The 21,683-nt window shown below is 39.5% G+C and overlaps 1 pseudogene; it reads left to right on the top strand.

The window, feature by feature from the left end:
- The window catches only part of LOC144592617 (uncharacterized), a 45,174-nt pseudogene that overhangs the window by 5,405 nt on the left and 18,086 nt on the right, over positions 1–21,683 (top strand).

Raw genomic sequence — 21,683 nt, 5'->3', positions numbered from 1 at the left:
CAAAGCTACAACTCTTTCATCCACTGTTTTGGTCTTCACCTTATCAAAAATATTCCCCTTGTTCTCCTCCTCCTCTACAAGTTAAACCATGTTTAATGTCTAACTCATGTCAGTTCTGAGGAATTAACTCCTTCACTATCCATCTTGGTATATGGTGGTTGCTCAGCATTTAGATCATTGAACAACTAATCCAGAGAAACACAAGGATCTGCAGATGCTGAAATCTTGTGTAAAGCACCAGTAACTTAGCAGGTCAGGCAGCATCAGTGGAGGGAATGGATAGGATACATTTTGGACCGGGACCCTTCCTCAGATAAGGATATCTCATAATCCAGAGATATTGACTAAAAATCCAGAGAAGACGAGTTCAAATCCCACCATGGCTGTGGTGGAATTTAATTTAGTTAATAATCGAGAATTGGTAATGAGAGTTTAAACTGGATTATGTTGCTCCAGACCTAGTAATATGGTTTATTCTGAAATTGGTTAACAAGGCATTGAGATCAAGAACATTATATGCCGGCCTTGCTGGTGACATCCAGAAAAAGGAACAAATGATTGAAAAAAGATAGCTATTGTGATGAATATTTCTAGCATCCTGTTTTTTTTTTTGTTTCAAAATGCCAACACCTGGATTTTTTTGCTGTTCTTGTCTAGACTGCTGCTTGCCTTGCTAAATGGTTCCTGACTTTTCACATAACATTAGGGGTTTATTTTAGCAACTACAAGGAATAACAATACAAGTGTGAGTCATTTGAACTACTGCATGAACTCATCCTGCTTATGTTGTTTTTGTTGTAAGAACAAATAGCAATTCTCTCTAACGTGCTGCAGCTCACAATTCTTATGGAGGCTTTTGACTCCTTCAAATGTGATTTCAAAAGCTCATGATAATTTGGACATAATGTTCATAATTAAATGCTTTTATTTATTTTATTTAACCCTGATGTTTTTGAAATGTGAAATCGTTGTGGTATAATGAAGAAATCAGATGAGGTAACAAAATTGATTCAAGATTTGCAACAGGATCTCTGCTGGGCTTTTTCACCTGGCTCCTTTGCTGGGGAGAAGAAAAGATAATTGGCTACATTTTTGTGTTCCTGATCATTGTCCACAAATGGCACACATCTAATAGTTAAACATGCACTTGTGCAAGTTTGCAATCTCCATAATGACTCACCAACAATCCTTAACCTTCCTAATGGACTCACTCAGTCCAGTATATGAAAATTGATGACCCGGTGAAAGATAACTAATATGAATTGTCTTATATCACCGATTTAGTATTACTATTGTGTTTTGAGAAAACTAAATGGGGCACTTGAAAAAAATATAATTGGACACTATTATGATTACTCATAGTAAGATATGATAAAGGGACTGAAAGCTTTTAGGAAACCGTTTTCCTTGTAACATTGATTACATCAGTTGATGAGCAATTAGTAAGTATACTTTCTATTAATAGTACACAGGCTGTGTGGAGAGTCTCAGATTCAACAGAGGGCTTCTGATGAGCAGAAGTAGTATACTGCAGTCATGACAAGCTAATTATTGGACACCAGAAAACAAACCCAGTGGATCAGGCAGCAACTGTGGAGGCAAATGGTCAGAGACCTTCAGACACTGGACAATGGGGGTTAAAAATTGCACATGATTCTCTTGTTTAAGATGTAATGAATTTCACTATTCAGAGGGAATATTTTACATGAGAAAAAAATGTAGTTCATTTAAAATTTATTTAGTTTACGTTATAATGTCATTTGCAACATGCATATGCAACAGTAATTGAGCTTTCAAAGATGCTTTCTGGATTTGACAGTGTTTCTGAAAATTGAGCCATCCATTTAAAGAAATAGTCTGTGCCTTCAGTTTGGTTTCCCTTTGATGTGATATAAAATATTTAGAGGAAGTTTCATAATCACTGAATGGGGTGCAATGAGGGAGGATCAAGGTGGGTCTTACAGAACTATTTCATGGCAGAGACTCTAATCATCTGATTTGTACCATAAGACAAAGGAGCAGAATTCATTCCATCGGATCAACTAAGCCATTCAATCATGACTGATCTATTTTTCCCTGTCAACCCCATTCTCCGGCCTTCTCTCCATAATATTTGAACCCCCTTCTTAATCAAAAACCTAGCAATCTCTGCCTCAAAAATACCCAATGTCTTGTCCTCAATAGCCATCTGTGGCAATGAATTCCATAGATTCACCGTCATTCTCAAAGGTAGAATTGCAAAGGATACACTCACAAAGACTACCTGACAAAAAAGAGAAAGACTAGGAATGCAGAAAAGGACCGAGGAAAAGGGTGAAGTAAATGAGAAAAAGTATAGAATAAGAAAGATTGTAGAATGAATGAAGGACAGAATATATAAGTGAGGAACTAAGAGAACATGAAATACTTCAGAGAAGTATAATGAGAAAGGTGGAGATTAATTAAATTACTGAGGCAAAAGTTAATCATTTATTTATGTAACTTTGTGTAGAAATTTATAATACAATTTTGGTCTGTGTATTAATCATTAATTTCAGGAATATTGCCTCCCTGCCTCTTGGCATTCTATTGACATATGTGACCATATCTGATTCACAACTGAGGTGATTTATTCCAAGCAAACTAGCATGTTTTTCTGAATTAAATCTCTGTCAATGGTGAAGTAATATTAAATCTAATGAAAATTATCAAATGCACCAGCCCCTGGAATCCATACTCCAAGCCAGGTGACTGGATGCACAATGTACTCCTGGGAGATGTAGGTTAGGGAAAAGAAAAGAAAACAGGTTTGAGATTTTTTTTAAATTTTGCTTACTCCACCAAACAATGAGCAATGACAGAGTAAATTGACAGGATGCTCTGCCCAACAAAGGACTTCAGTAAGGCCTGTGATAATGTTCGGCGTGGTAGCCTCGTCTGGAATAAGATCACATGGGATGCAGGTGGGAATGCCAAGAGAATACAAAATGTTCTTGGGGGAAGGAATCAGAGGGTAGCAGTGGAGAGTTGTCATTCAGAATGGAGGTCTGTAATCATCCGTGTTTTGTCCACTGTTGTCTGCAGTTTATATTAATGATTTGGGTGACAATATTGCTCGCATGGTAAGTTTGCACATGACACCAAAATTGGTAGCATAGAAAGCAGGGAAAAAAGAGGTTATCTATGATTATAACAGGATCAAGGAATGGCAGACTGAATTTAATTCAGACAAGTGGTATGCATAACATTAGTGCAGGACTTACACAGTAAATGGCAGGGCCTTAGAGAGTGTTGAAGAACAAGGAGATCTAGCAGTGTGCCTATGGTTCATTGAAGGTGGTGATTAAGGTAGGCACGGTCGTGAAGAAAGCATTTAGCATGATTGTCTTCAAGTCAAGTCAGGTCGAGTTTATTGTCATATACACAAGTACAGAGAGGTACAGATACAATGAAAATCTTGCTTGTAGCAGCATTGCAGGCAATATACAAAGATATAAAGACTCTTCACACCCCTGCAACAGTCTGTTCGAACTTCTACCATCGGGCAGACGATACAAGGCCTTCTACGCCCGCACCTCCAGACTCAGGAACAGCTTCATCCCCTGGGCCATAGCTGCTATGAACCGGTCCTGCTGAGCCGGATGGTCACATCGCACAGTGATCCGGCACAGATATACTTGCACTTTATTCTGTTTTAAAACTGTTACAATTTGTTTCATTGGGTTGTTTCAATTAATACTGACTAGCTAATTAAATTATTGCATCGTATGGGAGGCACATTCCCAATCTCGTTATACCCCTGTACAATGACAATAAAGATATATTGTATTGTATTGTATTGTATTGTATTGTATACACAGCTTACAGACAAATTCTACAAGACAGGGGAAAAAAAGACCAAAAAAATAAGGCATTAGTGCAAGTCATCAGACAGGGCTCTGAGCAAAGGAATTTGAATGTGATGATGTAACTGTACAAGTCAATAGTGAGATCACAAGTATCATGCAAAGTTCTGCTTGTCTAGCTATAGAAAAGATGGGATTAAGCTGAAAAGGGGTGCAGAAAAGGTTAACAAGAATGTTACCGGGGTTGGTGGGCTTGAATTATAAGAAGAAGCTGAGTTTTTTTTTCCTGGAGTAATAGTTTAGCAGGAACATTTTATTTGAACTCTTAGAACATCTCTCGCATTTATACACTTTTGCTAAATAGAGATAATTTTAAAGGCACATAATCATATTTGTAATAAACTAATTCAGTTTTTCTTAACTGTAGAGATTTTTGGAGGCTGAAGTGTGACATTATAGAGATATATAAAATAAAGAGGGGCATAGGTGAGGTTGATAGTCACAGTCTTTTTCCCATGGTTAAGGGGTCTACAACTAGATTTAGGGTTAGTCTGGAAAGGTACCTAAGGAGCAACCTTTTTCACACAGAGAGTAGTAGAGATATAAAATGAGCTGCCAGGAGTAGCATTGGAGGTAGGTATATTTACAATGTTTAAAACACATTTGGACAGAAACGTGGAAAGAAAAGATTCAGAGGAATATGGGCTAAATGCAGGCAAATGGCACTAACTTAGGTAGACATCTTGATCGGCAAGGATGTATTGGACCAAAGAGGTTGTTTCCATGCTCCATAACTCCATGTAAGAAAGAGGAATTATCATTAAAGAATGGAAAGTGGTTTGACACTGTACAATTTATTTTATTAAAAATATAGCAATTTACAGTAACAGTAACGATTTGTACCAGCAACTGCAGTTAGTTTCATACTTAACATTTTATTTGATCTCTCAGAAAATCTCTTGTATTAATGCAATTTTGCTGAATAGAGATAATTTTAATGCATTTAATCAGATTTTCAATAAGCTTAATTCTATTAATTCTATCACGACCGCCCCGACGTGCAGCAACAGCGGCAGCGTGTTCGCCACCCCGGATTGCGGGGCTTGGGTCGGCCCGCTGCGGACCGTCCGGGGCGGCCTGCAACCACAACAACAACAACCTGACCGCGGGAGAAGACGGCAGGAGACATTGTGGCCTTCCATCACAGTGAGGAGAGGACTGGAGGAGACTCACTGTGATGGATGTTTCTTTTTTTGTGTGTTTTTTGGGGTTGTGTAATTTGCCTATTTTAATGCTTTTATTGTGTAATCTGCCTATTTTAATGCTTTTATTGTTGGACTGTGGGTGACTGAATTTCGTCCAAAAAAATTGTTTTTTGGATGACAAATAAAGCTATCTTGAATCTTGAATCTTTTTCTTAATTGTAGAGATTGTATTTGTACATTTGTGGGAGAGTCTAGAACTAAAGGTCATGGCCTCAGAATTTAAGGATGTTCTTTTAAGAAGATGAGGGGAAATTTCTTTAGTCAGAGGGTGGTGAATCTGTTGGATTCTTTGCCACGGTGGATATATTTAAAGCAGAGATAGATAGATTCTTGATTAGTACAGGTATCAGAGGTTAATGGGAGAAGGCAGTTGAATGGGGTTAGGAGGCAGAGATAGATCAGTCATGATTGGATGGCAGAGTAGACATAATGGGCTGAATGGCCTAATTCTACTCCTATTCTTTTTGACCCGATGACCTTATTTGCTTTTACAAAGGGATCTTTCTTTTTTCAAACCTTCAGCAAGTTGCACAGATGACAGATTCTAGAACTTACCATAGCAAGTCATTGGGCTGCTTATAAATGTTAGAGTGACCTTTGGAAATGTGTAAGAAGAAACACTTTCACTGTCAAATGCGCTATAAGATGAGTTATTGTCAGTGGGAATCCAAAACATTGCAGATTCAGGAAATCTGAAACAAAAACAGAAAATGTTGGAAACTTTCAGCAAATCAGGCATCATGTGTGAGAAGAAAAACAGAGTTTATAACTTTTGTCACCACTCAGTCCTGACAACATGCCTTTGCATTGAAAACTCTGTTTCTCATTCCACCTTTGCTGCCGGACCTGCTGAGTCTAGATTTCGATCACAATCACCTATAGACTAGTTCTATCCTACACAATGTGGGCAATTTACAAAGCCAGTTATCCTTAAAAAACTGCACATCTTTAGAATGTGGAAGGAAACTGGAGTTGGGGAATCGAGCGCCAAAGGGCACAGATTTAAAGTAAGGGAGGGAAAGATTTAGTAGGAACTTGAGGGCCGACTTTTTTACACAAAAGGTGTATGGAATGAGCTGCCGGAGGAGGTAGTTGAGGCAGGTACTATCACAGAAATATTTTAACACTTTTAAGAAACATTTAGACAGGTACATGGATAGGATTGGTTTAGAGGGATATGGGCCAAATGCAGGCAGGTGGGACTAGTGTAGATGGAGCATGTTGGACGGCATTGGCAAGTTGGACTGAAGGGCCTGTTTTCACACTATTGACTCTATGACTTTGAAACCCAGAGAAAATCCGCACAATCACAGGGAGAATGTACATACTCCATACATACATGTAGTCAGGATGTGCGCACATGACAATAAAGAACCATTGAACCATATCTGGCACTGTAAGGCAGCAACTCTACCCATAACAAGATGTTCTCCAATTTTGATGCTTACTGAGGATAAGCACATATACTCAAAATGTTTTTCCAATGAGTTTGCTGCAGATCCATAAGGCATCCTGTTTATTTACTGCACATAATGCCTTCCCCCCCACCCACCCCCCATGTGTAAATTTGCCTATTTTCCTGCCTCATGGTTGTGCAGCAGTAGAGGTACTACCTTATAGCGCCAGAAACATGGGTTTGATCCTGATGGGTGATGTCTGTCTGGAGTTTGAAGGTTCTCCCCGTGACCTGTGTGGGTTTTCTCCGGGGAGCTCTGGTTTCCCCCCATTCACCAAAGACATACAGGTTTGTAAATTAATTGCCTTAGTATAATTGTAAATTGCCCCGAGTGTGCGGTCGTTGCGGACTCGGTGGGCCGAAGGGCCTGTTTCCACATTGTATCTCTAAACTAAACTAAACTAAAACTTTTCCTGCTGCTTATGCTTCTCAAACCAGGCTTTTTTTCTTCAAGTGACATATGAAGAAGGACGAAATCCAAAACAAACAGTAATGAGGAAAAGAAAAAGATGATTAATGAATATTAGCAGTGCAGCGTAGGTTCACGAAATTGATCCCTGGGATGGCGGGACTGTCATATGAGGAAGATGTAGTTGTATAAAAAAAGAGGTCTCTCCAATAGAATAGGCAGTGAAGAAAGCTAATGGCATGATGGCCTTCATAACGTGATGATTTCAATATAGGAGTAAAGAGGTTCTTCTGCAGTTGTATAGGGCCCTGGTAAGACCACATCTGGAGTATTGTGTACATTTTTGGTCTTCTAATTTGAGGAAGGACATCCTTGTAATTGAGGCAGTGCAGTGTAGGTTCACGAGATTGATCCCTGGGATGGCGGGACTGTCATATGAGGAAAGATTGAAAAGACTAGGCTTGTATTCACTGGAGTTTAGAAGGATGAGAGGGGGTCTTATAGAGACATATAAAATTATAAAAGGACTGGACAAGCTAGATGCAGGAAAAATGTTCCCAATGTTGGGTGAGTCCAGAACCAGTGGCCACAATCTTAGAATAAAGGGGAGGCCATTTAAAACTGAAGTGAGAAGGAACTTTTTCACCCAGAGAGATGTGAATTTGTGGAATTCTCTGCCACAGAGGGGAGTGAAGGCCACATCACTGGATGAATTTAAGAGAGAGTTAGATTGAGCTCTAGGGGCTAGCGAAATCAAGGGATATGGGGAAAAGTTGGGAACAGGTTACTGATTGTGGATGATCAGCCATGATCACAATGAAGGCTCGAAGGGCCGAATGGCCTCCTCCTGCACCTATTTTCTATGTTTCTATGGTGCTATGTAGCATCAGTTGACAACATAAGCAATGTGCTTAACATACAAAATAGATGACATTAAACAACATTAAACAGTTTACAAATGCTATCAACAGAATGTATGATCTTATTGCTACAGTTTTGTGTGACCATTTACGATTATGAATTCCTTCATGTACATTGTTTTCTGCCTATGTAAACATTTACATCAGAGTTATACAATTCCAGTGAAAGAGAAAAAAAATGAAGGTGCTGCCAATCTAAGGTTAGAGCAGAAAATGGGAAAAAGATATACCATAGGTCAAGTATATCTGTGGAGAGAGAAAACAGCCTGAACATTTCATGTCAGGATAAAAACTGAGAAAACATAGAATTAAACATATTTTAAATTGCTGAAAAGGGAGTGGTTGGGATGGAGACGATAATGGGATTGTTAGTAAGAGGGTGGAGACTGAGAGAGACTGAGGGACATCTGGTGCCAGTGACAGATGAAAGAGATCAGAATGCTTCTACTAAATTTAGATCTTGACCAGGCACCTGCATAATCATCTTTGTTTGGGCAGCTTTAGTTTAGTTTAGTTTAGTTTAGTTTAGTTTAGTTTAGTTTAGTTTAGTTTAGTTTAGTTTAGTTTAGTTTAGTTTAGTTTAGTTTAGTTTAGTTTAGTTTAGTTTAGTTTAGTTTAGTTTAGTTTAGTTTAGTTTAGTTTAGAGATACAGCGTGGAAACAGGCTCTTTGGTCCACCAAGTCCACACAGACCAGCGGTCCTCATAGATTTACACAATCTTGCACACACTAGGGGCAATTTACATGTATATCAAGCCAATTAACCTACACGACCTGTACTTCTTTGGAGTGTGGGAGGAAATCGAAGATCTTGGAGAGAACCCACACAGATCACGGGGAGAACGTACAAACTCCGTACGGACAAGCACCTGTAGTCAGGATTGAAACCAGGTCTCTGGCGCTGTGCGGCAGTTGCTGTACCACTATGCCACCTTTGTGGTGTGTGGTGCTTTATGGTGCATAGATACTGTTCACAATTTATGGTTCAATAGAGAAGTATCTGTAACATGTAGAGATACATTTCTGATCTGTAGAGCACATTAAGAGTGGTTTATAGTTTAAATCATGTTATTGCATATCATGTTTCCGTTTATTTTACGATCCTCATATTCTGCTCACATTCAGTTGATAAACTGATGAACATTTTACCCAATTAACTTCTAGCTTTGAAGAATGGTGTTCCAGACATTGTTCCAAATTTGTTAACAACACCTTCCTCTGACCTTTTACCACTGGTGGATACCCTGCTCTAGGTTCATATTATCTCTCATTAAAATCGCACAAAAAGAGAGGCTTGTATTTATATTTATCACAAATCCAGGACAATCCCATCTACTTCATGCAGACATGGCTCTTGTTTAAAAAATAATAATTGTTACTCTTGTGTTGTAACAATCACATGATCCAAAATGTAACATAGTCGGGACCCACAATCAACAATGTGTTTTTGACTAGATTATCTATTATAGTGATGTAAATTGAGGAATAAATATTGTCCTGGAAAGCACCGACTCTTCTAAAAAATAATAGCATGGGATTTGTGTGGTCATCTTATTACACAAAACTCTGTTTCCAATCATCAATTGTACATTGCCCTGTGATCATTGAACTATATTGGCTACCAGTTAAATAAATACTTTAAAATGACTCTATAGAAACATAGAAACATAGAAAATAGGTGCAGGAGTAGGCCATTCGGTCCTTCGAGCCTGCACCGCCATTCAATATGATCATGGCTGATCATCCAACTCAGTATCCCGTACCTGCCTTCTCTCCATACTCCCTGATCTCTTTAGCCACAAGGGCCACATCCAACTCCCTCTTAAATGTAGCCAATGAACTGGCCTCAACTACCTTCTGTGGCAGAGAATTCCACAGATTCACCACTCTCTGTGTGAAAAATATCTTTCTCATCTCGGTCCTAAAAGACTTCCCCCTTATCCTTAAACTGTGACCCCTTGTTCTGGACTTCCCCAACATCGGGAACAATCTTCCTGCATCTAGCCTGTCCAACCCCTTAAGAATTTTGTAAGTTTCTATAAGATCCCCCCTCAATCTTCTAAATTCCAGTGAATGATTCTATCTGTTCCAACAGAGGACCCCCCCTCACTGATGCCCTTAGTTATCACACTAGATTACGTGTTCAGACTCCCAAAATTGAATTTAGTCCATAGTTTTCCGATTCATCTAAATTAGTGCAACATTTGCACACAACACCCGTCTGGAGGATCTGGAAGGATTCCATCTCTGACAGTGATCAACAATTGAGTTTACTGTCTCATCGACACATTTTTTTTTTGGTCTTCCATTATATAAATGGTCAAAGGTAGTAGTGCTTTACATTTGATGCTGTTTCTTTCAAGGTAAAAATCAAACTGCTCATTAAGCAATGAAAGTGTTGCCCTTAATGTTCCCTTTGAGTTTCATCAATGATTCCTCATGTTTCTGGCTTAAATTACTGGGAGAATGAGTGAAAGGTTCTGCATTTATTTTATTTGTTTCGTCTCATTATGTCAGTCACTTCTTATAGTGTTTGCAAAGACACAGGCTGTTCTGCATTTTTAGGGAGTTTGGGGACATAAATATACTTGATTAATTCAGGCTAGCCTTCATCTTGCTGAACTGCACTTGCTCCCACCCTACACTCCATAAAGAAAGAACTAACTTCAATTCAAAGATGAGCTTGTGCAACTTCAGTAATTGGTATGGCTTGAATGTGTCAAACATACTATTATTATGCTTTCGGTCACTTAACTGCAAAGCCTAATTAATATTGCATACAAGCAGTTTGGTAATATGCTGAGTATTCGCATATATTATCTCAATAATCCAAAAATAGTGGATACAAATTGGTCCTTCAGGAGTCATAAAGATGCAATAGTTTGCCTTAGTGAAACCTTTAACAATCCGTGTATCATAATTATCATCACAAGTATCATTCCACTTCAAAGGAAAACTGGTCACTTCCTGAAGAATCCTGACAAAAACTATTATAAAAGTTAGATCAATTTATATCAATGGTATAAAAATAGTATTATCAAATACATAGTAAACGCTTGCTTTTTGCCGATATGCAATAATAAAGCAAATAAGTTGTACTTAGTAGTCTTTTAGAGAAAACCACCCAATTCTCATGTTTAAATCCAAATGAGAAGGTGACATGAACTAGAAAGACCTATTGTTTTTTCCTCATTCATTTCTGAAATTTACAGCAACCTGATTTTCAAATCAGAAATACTGATAATCTCACAGAGTCCAAAACTAAAACCTCATATCCATAATTTTGGCTTTAACTCTCATGCTTTTTGGACAGCATGGAAATGTATTTTGAGTCCTGATACAGGGTCTTGAGTGAAAACATCGACCATCCCTTTGCCTTCACAGTTGCTACTTGATCCACTGAGTTTGTCCATCAGCATGATATTTGCTTAGGCAATTTATGTCTGCTTGTTGCTTCATTTCAAAATTGTCCTCCATTCAATGCATGTGCTTCGTGCTACAACTCAGTATCATCTCAGGAACAGTAAAAATTAACACAGATATAAATTGTATCAAGTCAAGTCAAGTCAATTTTATTTGTATAGCACATTTAAAAACAACCCACGTTGACCAAAGTGCTGTACATCTGATTAGGTACTAAGGAAAAAAATGAAACATACAGTAGCACGCAAACAGTTCACAGCGCCTCCTCAATGAGCCTCAAACGCTAGGGAGTAGAAATAGGTTTTGAGCCTGGACTTAAAAGAGTCGATGGAGGGGGCAGTTCTGATGGGGAGAGGGGTGCTGTTCCACAGTCTAGGAGCTGCAACCGCAAAAGCGCGGTCACCCCTGAGCTTAAGCCTAGACCACGGGATAGTGAGTAGCCCCAAGTTGGCCGACCTGAGGGACCTGGAGTTAGAGAGGTGGGTTAGAAGATTTTTGATGTAGGGGGGGGAATGTCCATTTAGGGCTTTATACGTGAATAAGAGGAGCTTGAAGTTGATTCTGTACCGTACAGGGAGCCAGTGGGGAGAGGCCAGAATCGGGGTGATGTGGTCCCTTTTACGGGTACCCGTCAGGAGTCTCCTGACCTTGCCTGACCTTACTGTGGCTCTGCTGTATACTTGACCTGTATCTGAGATGTGAATCTAAGATGGCGCAGTGCTTATGTATAGTGACACGTGTACTGAACTGTATACAAAAATGGATTTCACTGTACCTCGGTACATGTGCCAAATAAAGTACCATACCATGTCATATCATACTCAAGGTTCATCCCCCAGATGGAACCTCTGCTACCTGGAGGGATAATTGTACCAATAATGAAGTGACTGTCTGTGACACCAAGTAAAGCACTGGAGATTGAATTAAAGTGGGAGAGAGACATTTGGCAGGATGTCTGCCCCCTCATCTAATGAAACATATTGATGAAGAGACCAACCAAGGACTAAGTGTGTTAGATGGACGTTGGTGATGTTGACAACCACTTATTTAAGCTCCTTATGCCGGCCAGATACAGTGTTCTCATCCACGGAATTGTAATTCAAAAATCACATATCCATCATCCGCAGTACCTTAGAGAGACCAATACATTACACTTTTCTTTTTTACATTGCCTTTTAAAAGCCACTTGGTTGCTGCTTTTAACTGAACATGTTTACACTCAAGGATATCCCTGGAGGAGGCAAAATGAATCTTCAATATCCCTTCTACTTCCATCCTGAACAGAGGTCCTCATCAAACACATTAGAGCTGCTTCAAATGGCTTTACACAGCGATTCACAGCGAGCCACTCAAGAAATTTAAAGTAAAATCACTTAGGATTCTGTGTTTTAATGTATTCTATAATGTTCTCTGCACTGTGGATTAGGATAAGAAAAGTGAACCAATGCAATAGGCAAAGGGCATCCTGAAAAGAAAAACAGATGTGTTACCTGAAAAGAATTGTGCCTCTCTGATATCAGGGTGACGAATATGCTGAATGTGCGTTAGGCATTCTACAAAGGGAAAGGGAGCAGACAGGAATACAGTCCATGATTGAACCAACTGGTAGAGGAAATGCTAAGAAAGATTCGCAGAAGCTACAAAAAGATTTAAAAAATCAGCATCTCAAAGCATAGATATCTTAGGAGTACTCCCAATGCCACATCATGCCATGGCCATGCTCTCTTTTCACGCCTACCATTAGGAAGAAGGTATAGGAATCTCAAAACCGTGACCTTGAGGTTCAAGAACTGCTTCTTTCAAACATCCATCTGGCTGTTGAACACTGTGAACACTAACTACTGTAAACTAAGAACTATGAACTGCCTTAGATGCATTCAGGCCTTTGGGCTTACTGCAATAATATTGAGGTTTTTAATTTAGTTGATTTTTTGTTGTCGTTTATTTTGTAATCTATGAGTACTGTCATGATGTAATACCATAATGTAATATTGTAATACCATTTCTCAAAACAAAAGGGGATAACATTTGCCAGGAAAGTTCAAGTCAGTCACCTTGAAAGCAGAAGTTATTAGAAGTAATCAAGTCAGTCACCTCAATAAAGAAGTTATTAGAAGCCATTATCAGAGACAAAGTAAATCTTTAATTGAAAAAGCACAGGTTAATCAAAGGTGGCCGGCATAAATTTGTTAAAAGGAAGACATTTCTAATTTGATTGAAGTTACTTCATCAGGGATTTAAGCCATTCAGGTGTTTTTGTAGATGTTGAACATATAATAAACTTCCGAGCAGGAAGTTGACAAAGTGCTACAGATTATGTTTGTAAAAAGGAGAGAATGAAGGAATGGTGCAGAATAGCTAATAAATCGGTTTGAAGAGGAGGCAGCTGATGGTAATGGAAACATATGCTTCTCAGAATCAAAGGTATTCTGAGGTGATTTCCCCAAGAGTCAATATTTGGTCTTCTCAATTTTTATAAAGGACCGCAAACCTGAGCACAGTATACAGCACCATAACATTTGCAGATAATGTGAACTTTGCAAAACAGTGGTGCTGAGGTTAGTTGTAGACCTCATGAATGCACAGTAGAATAGCTAAATAGCTAATGGAAAGGGAATTGAAAGTGGATGGTAGGACTTGTTCAGATTATAAATGGCATGAGTCTGAAAAGTACACATGAGCACACAGATGAAGATCCATCAATGTTAAATTTCAAGGGCACCAGAACTAACTTAAAATATGATTATTTTTTAAAAATTGGTCATGAGTGTATAAATAGGGATAGAAAATAAAAACAAACATATTATACTGGAGCTTTAAGCCTGTGTGATAATGACTGACTAATTAGAAACATTAATTGAGGAATAAAGATTGGTCAGGTCACAGGGCTAATCCTCCTGTCCTGCTTCAAAATAGAATCCTTGTATCTTTATAAACAACTTGACAGAGCAGAGGCGGTCTCAATTTAACATCTTATCTGAAAGACAACAGCTCTGACATTGCAGCATTCCCTGCAATAGAATATAAACCTAGATTGTTGTGCTCAGAATCTGAATGAGCCCTGAACATAACCTTCTGACTGAAGTGAGAATGGGTTCAAACCAAGCTATAGCTGACCTTTCATTGCAAGATGGCATTAAGTTTCCAAGAGTGATTGAGGAAGATGTACTGTTCAAGATAAAATAGTAGAACACCCTCTGCCTTTACCAATAGAGATATAAGGTCTTATCATGCACTTGAACCTTTGACTGAGACAGATAGGTAAATGGAAATTTAAGTAGCAGATAAAAAGTGAAAGTGGAGTTAAGTTACCTTGAGTTTTTATAATTTTTGATTCTTAACACTTGCCTTAGTGGGAATGAATGTTAAAGCAGTACATACAAAGCTTAAGGAAATTAATAGACATATACCTTTAAATGTTCTCAACAGCATTCCACTCCACAGTCTTGCCTACATGAGGATCTTTTAAGTCAATCATGGGTTAAATCAGAGGAATTGTTCGACAATCACACCAGCTCCAACCTTCACTTCCTCACCACGTTCACAGAACTGCCAATAAGTATCCATCCACCAATATACTTGCAAATTTCAGCAGCAGGAGGAAGAATACCGCCCATTTATGTCACTGTAGCTTCTTGGAACTGAAATGTGGTGATAAAATTAACAGGTACATGGATAGGAAAGGTTTAGATGGATTAGGGCCAAATGCTCGCAGGTGGGACTAGCGTAGATGGGTCATCTTGGTCAGCATGGGGAAGTTGGGCCAAAGGGCCTGTTTTGTGCTGAATGACTCCCTGACTCTCAAAAATGGGACAGTTGCTCCAAACTCAGGAAGTGGACATAAAAGACCTTTAGTCACCTTTACTGTCTTACTATTCTCTCTTTTATCTGTGCAGGCCTTGGTCTTTGCTAGAACTGACTGGTGAAGTTTGCCTTTTTCAATACCCTCCTGCCTTTTCCAATGTTACGGGTCCTGTGGATTGTAATCCTTTTCCATTGCGAACAATGGAACTGAATTTTGCAATGAGAATACAATGTCCAGTCAAGGTTGTTTTGTATCTTTAGCCCAGGTGACTGATGACAAATTTCTACCTCAATAACTGGTTGCCTGGAGTCAGTCAAAATAATGCTTCAATGAAATGACTTCTGTTGCTATTCAATGAAACTCAAGAAACAGTTGCAACATGGCAGTGAGATGCATCACCAGAACCAGTAGATCAGATCACAACTCACTGAAAATGGAGTTTTCAAAGAGTGTCATAACATTGAGGACATTATTACCAGATAATCAGTCTTGGTAATGTGAATTGAAAGGTAAATATTGGCCAGCAGGATAGCAGGAGAAGTTTCCAATACTTCTTTGAATATTGCCATGGGATCCCATGTTTCTGACATAACGTCGAAACACAGCTCCATTGTGCAGCTTTCCTTTCCTCAGTTGGTCCCTCTTCATTTCTAAGCCTAATGTATCTGCAGATATTTGAATAGAGGTGTAATATGTTGGAACATCACTGCTCTTATTCATTGCCCAAATCTATACATATCTACATTCCCATGCAGCGGTTTCATTGATAATTTTTCAATTCCTCCAGTTTATGTCTTTGTAGATCAATAATAATTCTCCTTTTACCATCCTGCAATAATCTATCAGCCGGTGTTTCTTCCTGGGGAAGAGGGTTTGAACTGAAGGAAGGGAAAGCAGCTTAGAGAGTACCTGACCCATCTGCTGGCTGACTTCTGGATAGGATTAGATCTTGGGAAGGCCGTGCTGGGCAACAAAATTGGGCTGTTGTGAACGATATTTCATCCAAATGATTGTTAAAAATTGAACCAAGCTTTATTTCAGACAAGTAGTTCCCATTTCATGCAGAGATGTAAATGTCCATGAATAAATCTAAACTGAACAAATAGAGAAGATCATTTATATTAAGATGTCAGTGACTTCAAAGCAGTAAATCCTATGACTTAGATCAGCTTTCAGTGAGTAGGGTATTTTGGGTTACAGGTTCAAATCTGGTCTGAGCTGGGGAGTTGCAATTCTATCCAAGCTAGTTACGTATTCATTATGGAGCACCATACTGGGCAGTGTTCCAGGTTCAGTGAAGTAAACTGAATCAAGCATTCCTTTCTTAATGTCTTAATTGGAATAATATGAGGCCTTCGCTTTACATCTCAATCCATAATGAACGACTGATTAAACTGAATGAACTCTCTTAAAAGAAAAAAATAAACTACTACTTACTGAATTTATTTTTTGTATGACTCCGATAAATGGCACAATGCAACAACAGTTCTGTTTCCTTGTCAGTATTCATGCTATGGAGAAGGTGCTCTTGCTAATTTCATCAATATAGAAACGGAGAAACACAGGTGCAGGAGTAGGTCATTCAGCCCTTCGTGCCATGCTCCACAAAGATTGGAAGACTTTGACAAACCAAAGTGATGCTTCAATATTAACAAAGCCTTGGGACATTTTGCTTCTCTGTGTTATCCTTTTGATGAAGAAGGGAGAGCTTTGAATTCAAACAGAATATGTAACAGAATATCTACAGAAGAAATGAATAATGTTTAACCCATTCACCATTTGGATTTGTCATGTGCTCCTCAATAAACCACACACCATTGAAGCTCAAACATAAATCACCATTTTATCAGGATCATTAATCATGTGAAATAAAAGAAGTATTGAAAATACTCAGCAGGGCTGGCAGCGCATTGAAGAGAGAGCAAAATTAATGCTTCAGCTCGATCACCTGTTGAGTATTTCAAAACAGTTTTTCTTCAGATTTCCAGCATCAGCAATATTTTGCATTTGATTAAATCAACGTTGATCATGGAACAAAGAACAAAAGTACAGGGGGAACACAACGGGTCAAGCAACATCTGTGGAGGGAATGGACAGATGACGTTTCGGATCAAGACCTTTCTTCGGACTGACTTGAATGGGGTGGGGGGATAATGATGGAAAAGAGAGGTGAGGTGGGTCAAAGGCCAGCAAGTGGTAGGCCACTCATCTGCCCATCAGCCATACACTCCTCCTAATGGGTACTCTCCTCCCCCATTAATCCCATCTGCTAACCCTACGTCTCTCACTTGGTTCCATTCTTTACCTTCCTTTCCTATCATCTGCAGCTCCACCTACTACCTCCCACCCTGTTCGTTCCTCTTCCTCCTGAAACCATCTGCTTATCAACCCCTCCTCATTTGGATCCACCTGTTACCTTCAATCTCGGAACACCCCTCCCCCTAATCTCATTATAATGGCACACAAAAATAGACACAAAATGCTGGAGTAACTCAGCGGGATAGGCAGCATCTCTGGAGAGAAGGAATGGTATTGGCTATCTCCCCTCTGCTCTTTCAGTGTTCCCGGCTTGAAATGTTGATTGGGCAGTGGAGTAGCCCACATAATCATAGAGAGAGCATGCAAACTCCACAGAGACATAAAGCAGGAAAGAGTGCAAAGAAGATTTTCAAGGATATTGCCAGGACTCAAGGGCCTGAATTATCAGGAGAGATTGAGCTGGCTAGGACTTTATTGCTTGGAATGTAGGAGGCTGAGGATTTATCTTACAGAGATGTATAAATTCATGAGGGAGTGGCTAGGTTGAATGCACAGAATATTTTGCCCAGGCTAGGGAAATCAAGAATTAGAGTGCATAGGTTTAAGGTGAGAGTGGAAAGATTTAATATGAATCTGAGGGGCAACTTCTTCACACAGAGGGTGGTTAGTTTATGGAAAGTGCAGCCAGATTAAGTAGTTGAGGCAGGTAAACGGATAGGAATGGTTGAGAGGAACGTGGGCCAAATGTTGCCCTGGAACCAGCTTGGATGGGGCATCTTTCTTGGGCCAAAGGGCCTGTTTCTGTGGTGTGTGCCCCTATGACTCTGAGATAGCCCTTGATGTTAGGTTTGAACCGGGCTCTTGAAGCTCTGAGGCACCAGCACTACCTGCTGCACCACCATGGTTCAAGAAGGTGGCTGTAAGGAAAGTTTAAAGCATGCAATTATGCAGTGCATTTAATTCCAAAACCCAGGCAATTCACAGCCTCAGAGGTACTTCTGAAGTATTGTTATTATATAACAATAGATGACAGCCAAATTGTACACGGCTTACTCTCAACAACAAAAAAAGCAGGTTAAAAGATCACATGAAGATGTTAGTTCAGAAATTGAGCAGAGATCAGGAGAACCCCTCTCTTGGTATCACACAGAAATGCCAACCTCAATTATGGTTTTGTCAGTGAATCAGAGTTTAAATCATCTTCCCTCTTACTCTACAGCAAGGAGCCAACCACTGTCACCTATGTGGTTGAAGATCAAATTGTTTTATCAATACTCTATTAAGATGTTAACTATTTTCCACTCTAATGTGAATAGTGGGTCTCTCATATTGAAGGTGGAAGTCATCAAACTGTCAAATGTGATAGGTGAATTATGACTCAATACGCATACCCAGATAAAGGAGCAAAGGTCAAAATGTGGAGAAATCTCCATGTTATTTTTTCCATCAGAATCTGTCAAGAGATAATAATCACATCAGTGATACTGCAATTTTCTTTAAAATTCGTATTGTATTTCCTGGAGGACTAATTCAATTATATTTTCAAGAAGTTGATCAAGGGCACTCTTGCAATTTCACAGCTATCAATGGATGTACAGGAGCAATTATACAGTGAAATAGCAAGATAGTGGTTGGAGAAGAATTTTATTTTGCTCTGCTTATGCACGGTAACAAATGTTTTTTGGTTGATCAGGTTTAGTCAGTGCTTGCAATCGCACACTTCATTTTGTGGCTCTGTTGGCTCTACCATACGGTTGAGATTTATTTAACTTCACTTTGGCCATTGTAAGTATCCTATCTGCATTATCAAGTGCTCCTTGATTGTTTATCTGCAATGGTAAATGGCGTGCTTACAAGCTCTCTGAATTGTCATACTAATGCTGTATGTTCTCCACCTTTCAAGTGACAAACGCCATTTGTATTTCTTCACAGATGCAGTATTGATATGCTTGTGGCCGTTTTTCACCTCTGGTGCAATGTGGAAATGTTTTTCATCATTATTTTCCCTTGTGGAGTTGGATTTCATCAGATATTCTTTCCTTCTGTTACTTTCTTCCAGTTAACTGTAATGTAGACTGGACCAAAGACTGGAGGTTTGGTGTAGTAGGACTGAAGACTTGATTTTTGTATCCCTTATTTCTCTTCAAGCAGTTGTCTGATTGAATAATCCTGTTCATTAAACCAAAGTTCCTGCCAGGGTTTGCTAGATAAACCATGCTGTAATTGGCCTTCCACTCATTTTCAACATCAGTAAGATGAGTTAAGTTATGGACAAGTTCTCTAAGATTGGCAACATATATTTTGTGGATCTTCAATATATTCAACCACCGTTCCTTTCCCCACTTAATCAAGCTCAAATAGTCTTCAGCATTGTGGGTCACTAAGTGAATTGTAGAGTTGTTACACAGAAACGTAAGCAATAGCAGGCTATCCAATCCATGATCATTTCTAATCTTGTAGCTCAGAACCTCTTTCCTGCACAAACCCTAAATCACGTGCTTCAAGTAATATCTTCAAATCTATTCATCTTTCTTTAGACTTTGGACAGCGTGGAAACAAGACCATATACACTCTGACCAACACAGAAGGAAGCTATTGAGTCATTGAGGTTTTGCCAGCCTTTTGTTAGAGAAATTTGATCCTATCCCCTGGCAAATTCTCAATAACCCAACAAACAACTTCTCTTTAAGTGTACGTCCAATTCCTTTCAGGAAGCCACAACTGAATCTGCTTCCCCTACTCTTTCAGGAGGTGCATTGCAGATCATAATCGCTCTCTGTGCAAAAAAAATAATCCTTTTGGGTTGTTGTTGGTCAAATAAAATCTTTGGAACAGTAATAAAAAAGGCTTTGGATTACCATTAGACTATGGAAAAACTTGTGGAAGCAAGCCCATCCAGTCCTAAAATGACCTGTTTGAATCCTTAGTCACATTATTCCCATCTCTATAAAACCGCTTTTCACTTAACATAATTCAGCTTTGTTGATGTAGAGGCACTAAAAATAGCACAAATAAAATCAGAAAATAGTGGAAACATTCAGTAGGTCAGATAACATCTGTGAAAAGAGAAATAATTAACATTTCAGGTTCAGGACCTTTTATCAGAACGCAGTCACTTACTTCCCGCAGTCTAAACTTCTCAGTTGTATTGGTTACACATTGTAGCCCTTACGAGAGAGCACCAAGCCCTTCCTCCATGCCCATGTGATGAAACCTGCCCTTCAACCAGTCTAAGATGTTGTAGCCACAGGATGTCAGGAGTATCCAGCTTACATCTGACAGCTGAAGCATACATGCTTTTGCCAATTCATCATACTTAAACAAAAATCAGGAATTTTCCCAGATGGTTTTCCAAGGGAAGTGTAACAAGACAAAATATCTATGAACTCTTCCTCTCTGACATACATTAAAGCATAAACACAGCTCGGCAACTTTGCAATGATTTATGCGGAAATAAATCCTCAGCTGATTTTCACGTCAGTCAGAACCTTTTTTCCCAGGGTGGGAATTTCAAAGAGTAGAGCACATAGCGTCAAGGTGAGAGGGGCAAATTTTAAAGGAGATGTGCGGGGCACGCTCTTTTATACAGTGTGGTGGATTCCTGGAACAGGCTGCCAGGGGTGTCGGTGGGAGCAGATACAATTGTGGCATTTAAGATAGGCCCCTGGATATGCAGCGAAAGGAGGATTATGGATTACGTACAGGCAGAAGGGATCACTTTAACTTGGAGGTATCACAAAATGCTGGAGTAACTCAGCGGGTCAGGCAGCATCTCAGGAGAGAAGGAATGTGTGATGTTTCGGGTCGAGACCCTTCTTCAGACTGATATCAGGGGAGGGGGCAGGATGAAGAAAGGATGTAGTTGGAGACAGGAAGATAGTGGGAGAACTGGGAAGGGGAGGGGAAAGAGAGGGACAGAGGAGTTCTCTGAAGTTAGAGAAATCAATGTTCATTCCGCTGGGGTGTAAGCTACCCAAGCAAAATATGAGATGCTGTTCCTCCAATTTGCGGTTGGCCTCACTATGACAATGGAGGAGGCCCATGACAGAAAGGTCAGACTGGGAGCGGGAGGGGGAGTTGAAGTGCTGAGCCACTGGGAGATCAGGTTGGTTAAGGCGGACTGAGTGAAGGTGTTGAGCGAAATGATCGCCGAGCCTGTGTTTGGTCTCGCCAATGTAGAGAAGTTGACATCTGGAACAATGGAGACAATAGATGAGGTTGGAGGAGGTGCAGGTGAATCTCTGTCTCACCTGGAAAGACTGTTTGGGTCATTGGATGGTCGAGGGGATGGGTTAAAGGGACAGTTGTTACTTCTCCTGCGGT

The sequence above is a fragment of the Rhinoraja longicauda genome, chromosome 1 (genome assembly GCF_053455715.1).
Source record: "Rhinoraja longicauda isolate Sanriku21f chromosome 1, sRhiLon1.1, whole genome shotgun sequence".
In the NCBI taxonomy this organism is placed as follows: Eukaryota; Metazoa; Chordata; class Chondrichthyes; order Rajiformes; family Arhynchobatidae; genus Rhinoraja; species Rhinoraja longicauda.
This window is presented reverse-complemented; position numbering and strand designations above follow the sequence as displayed.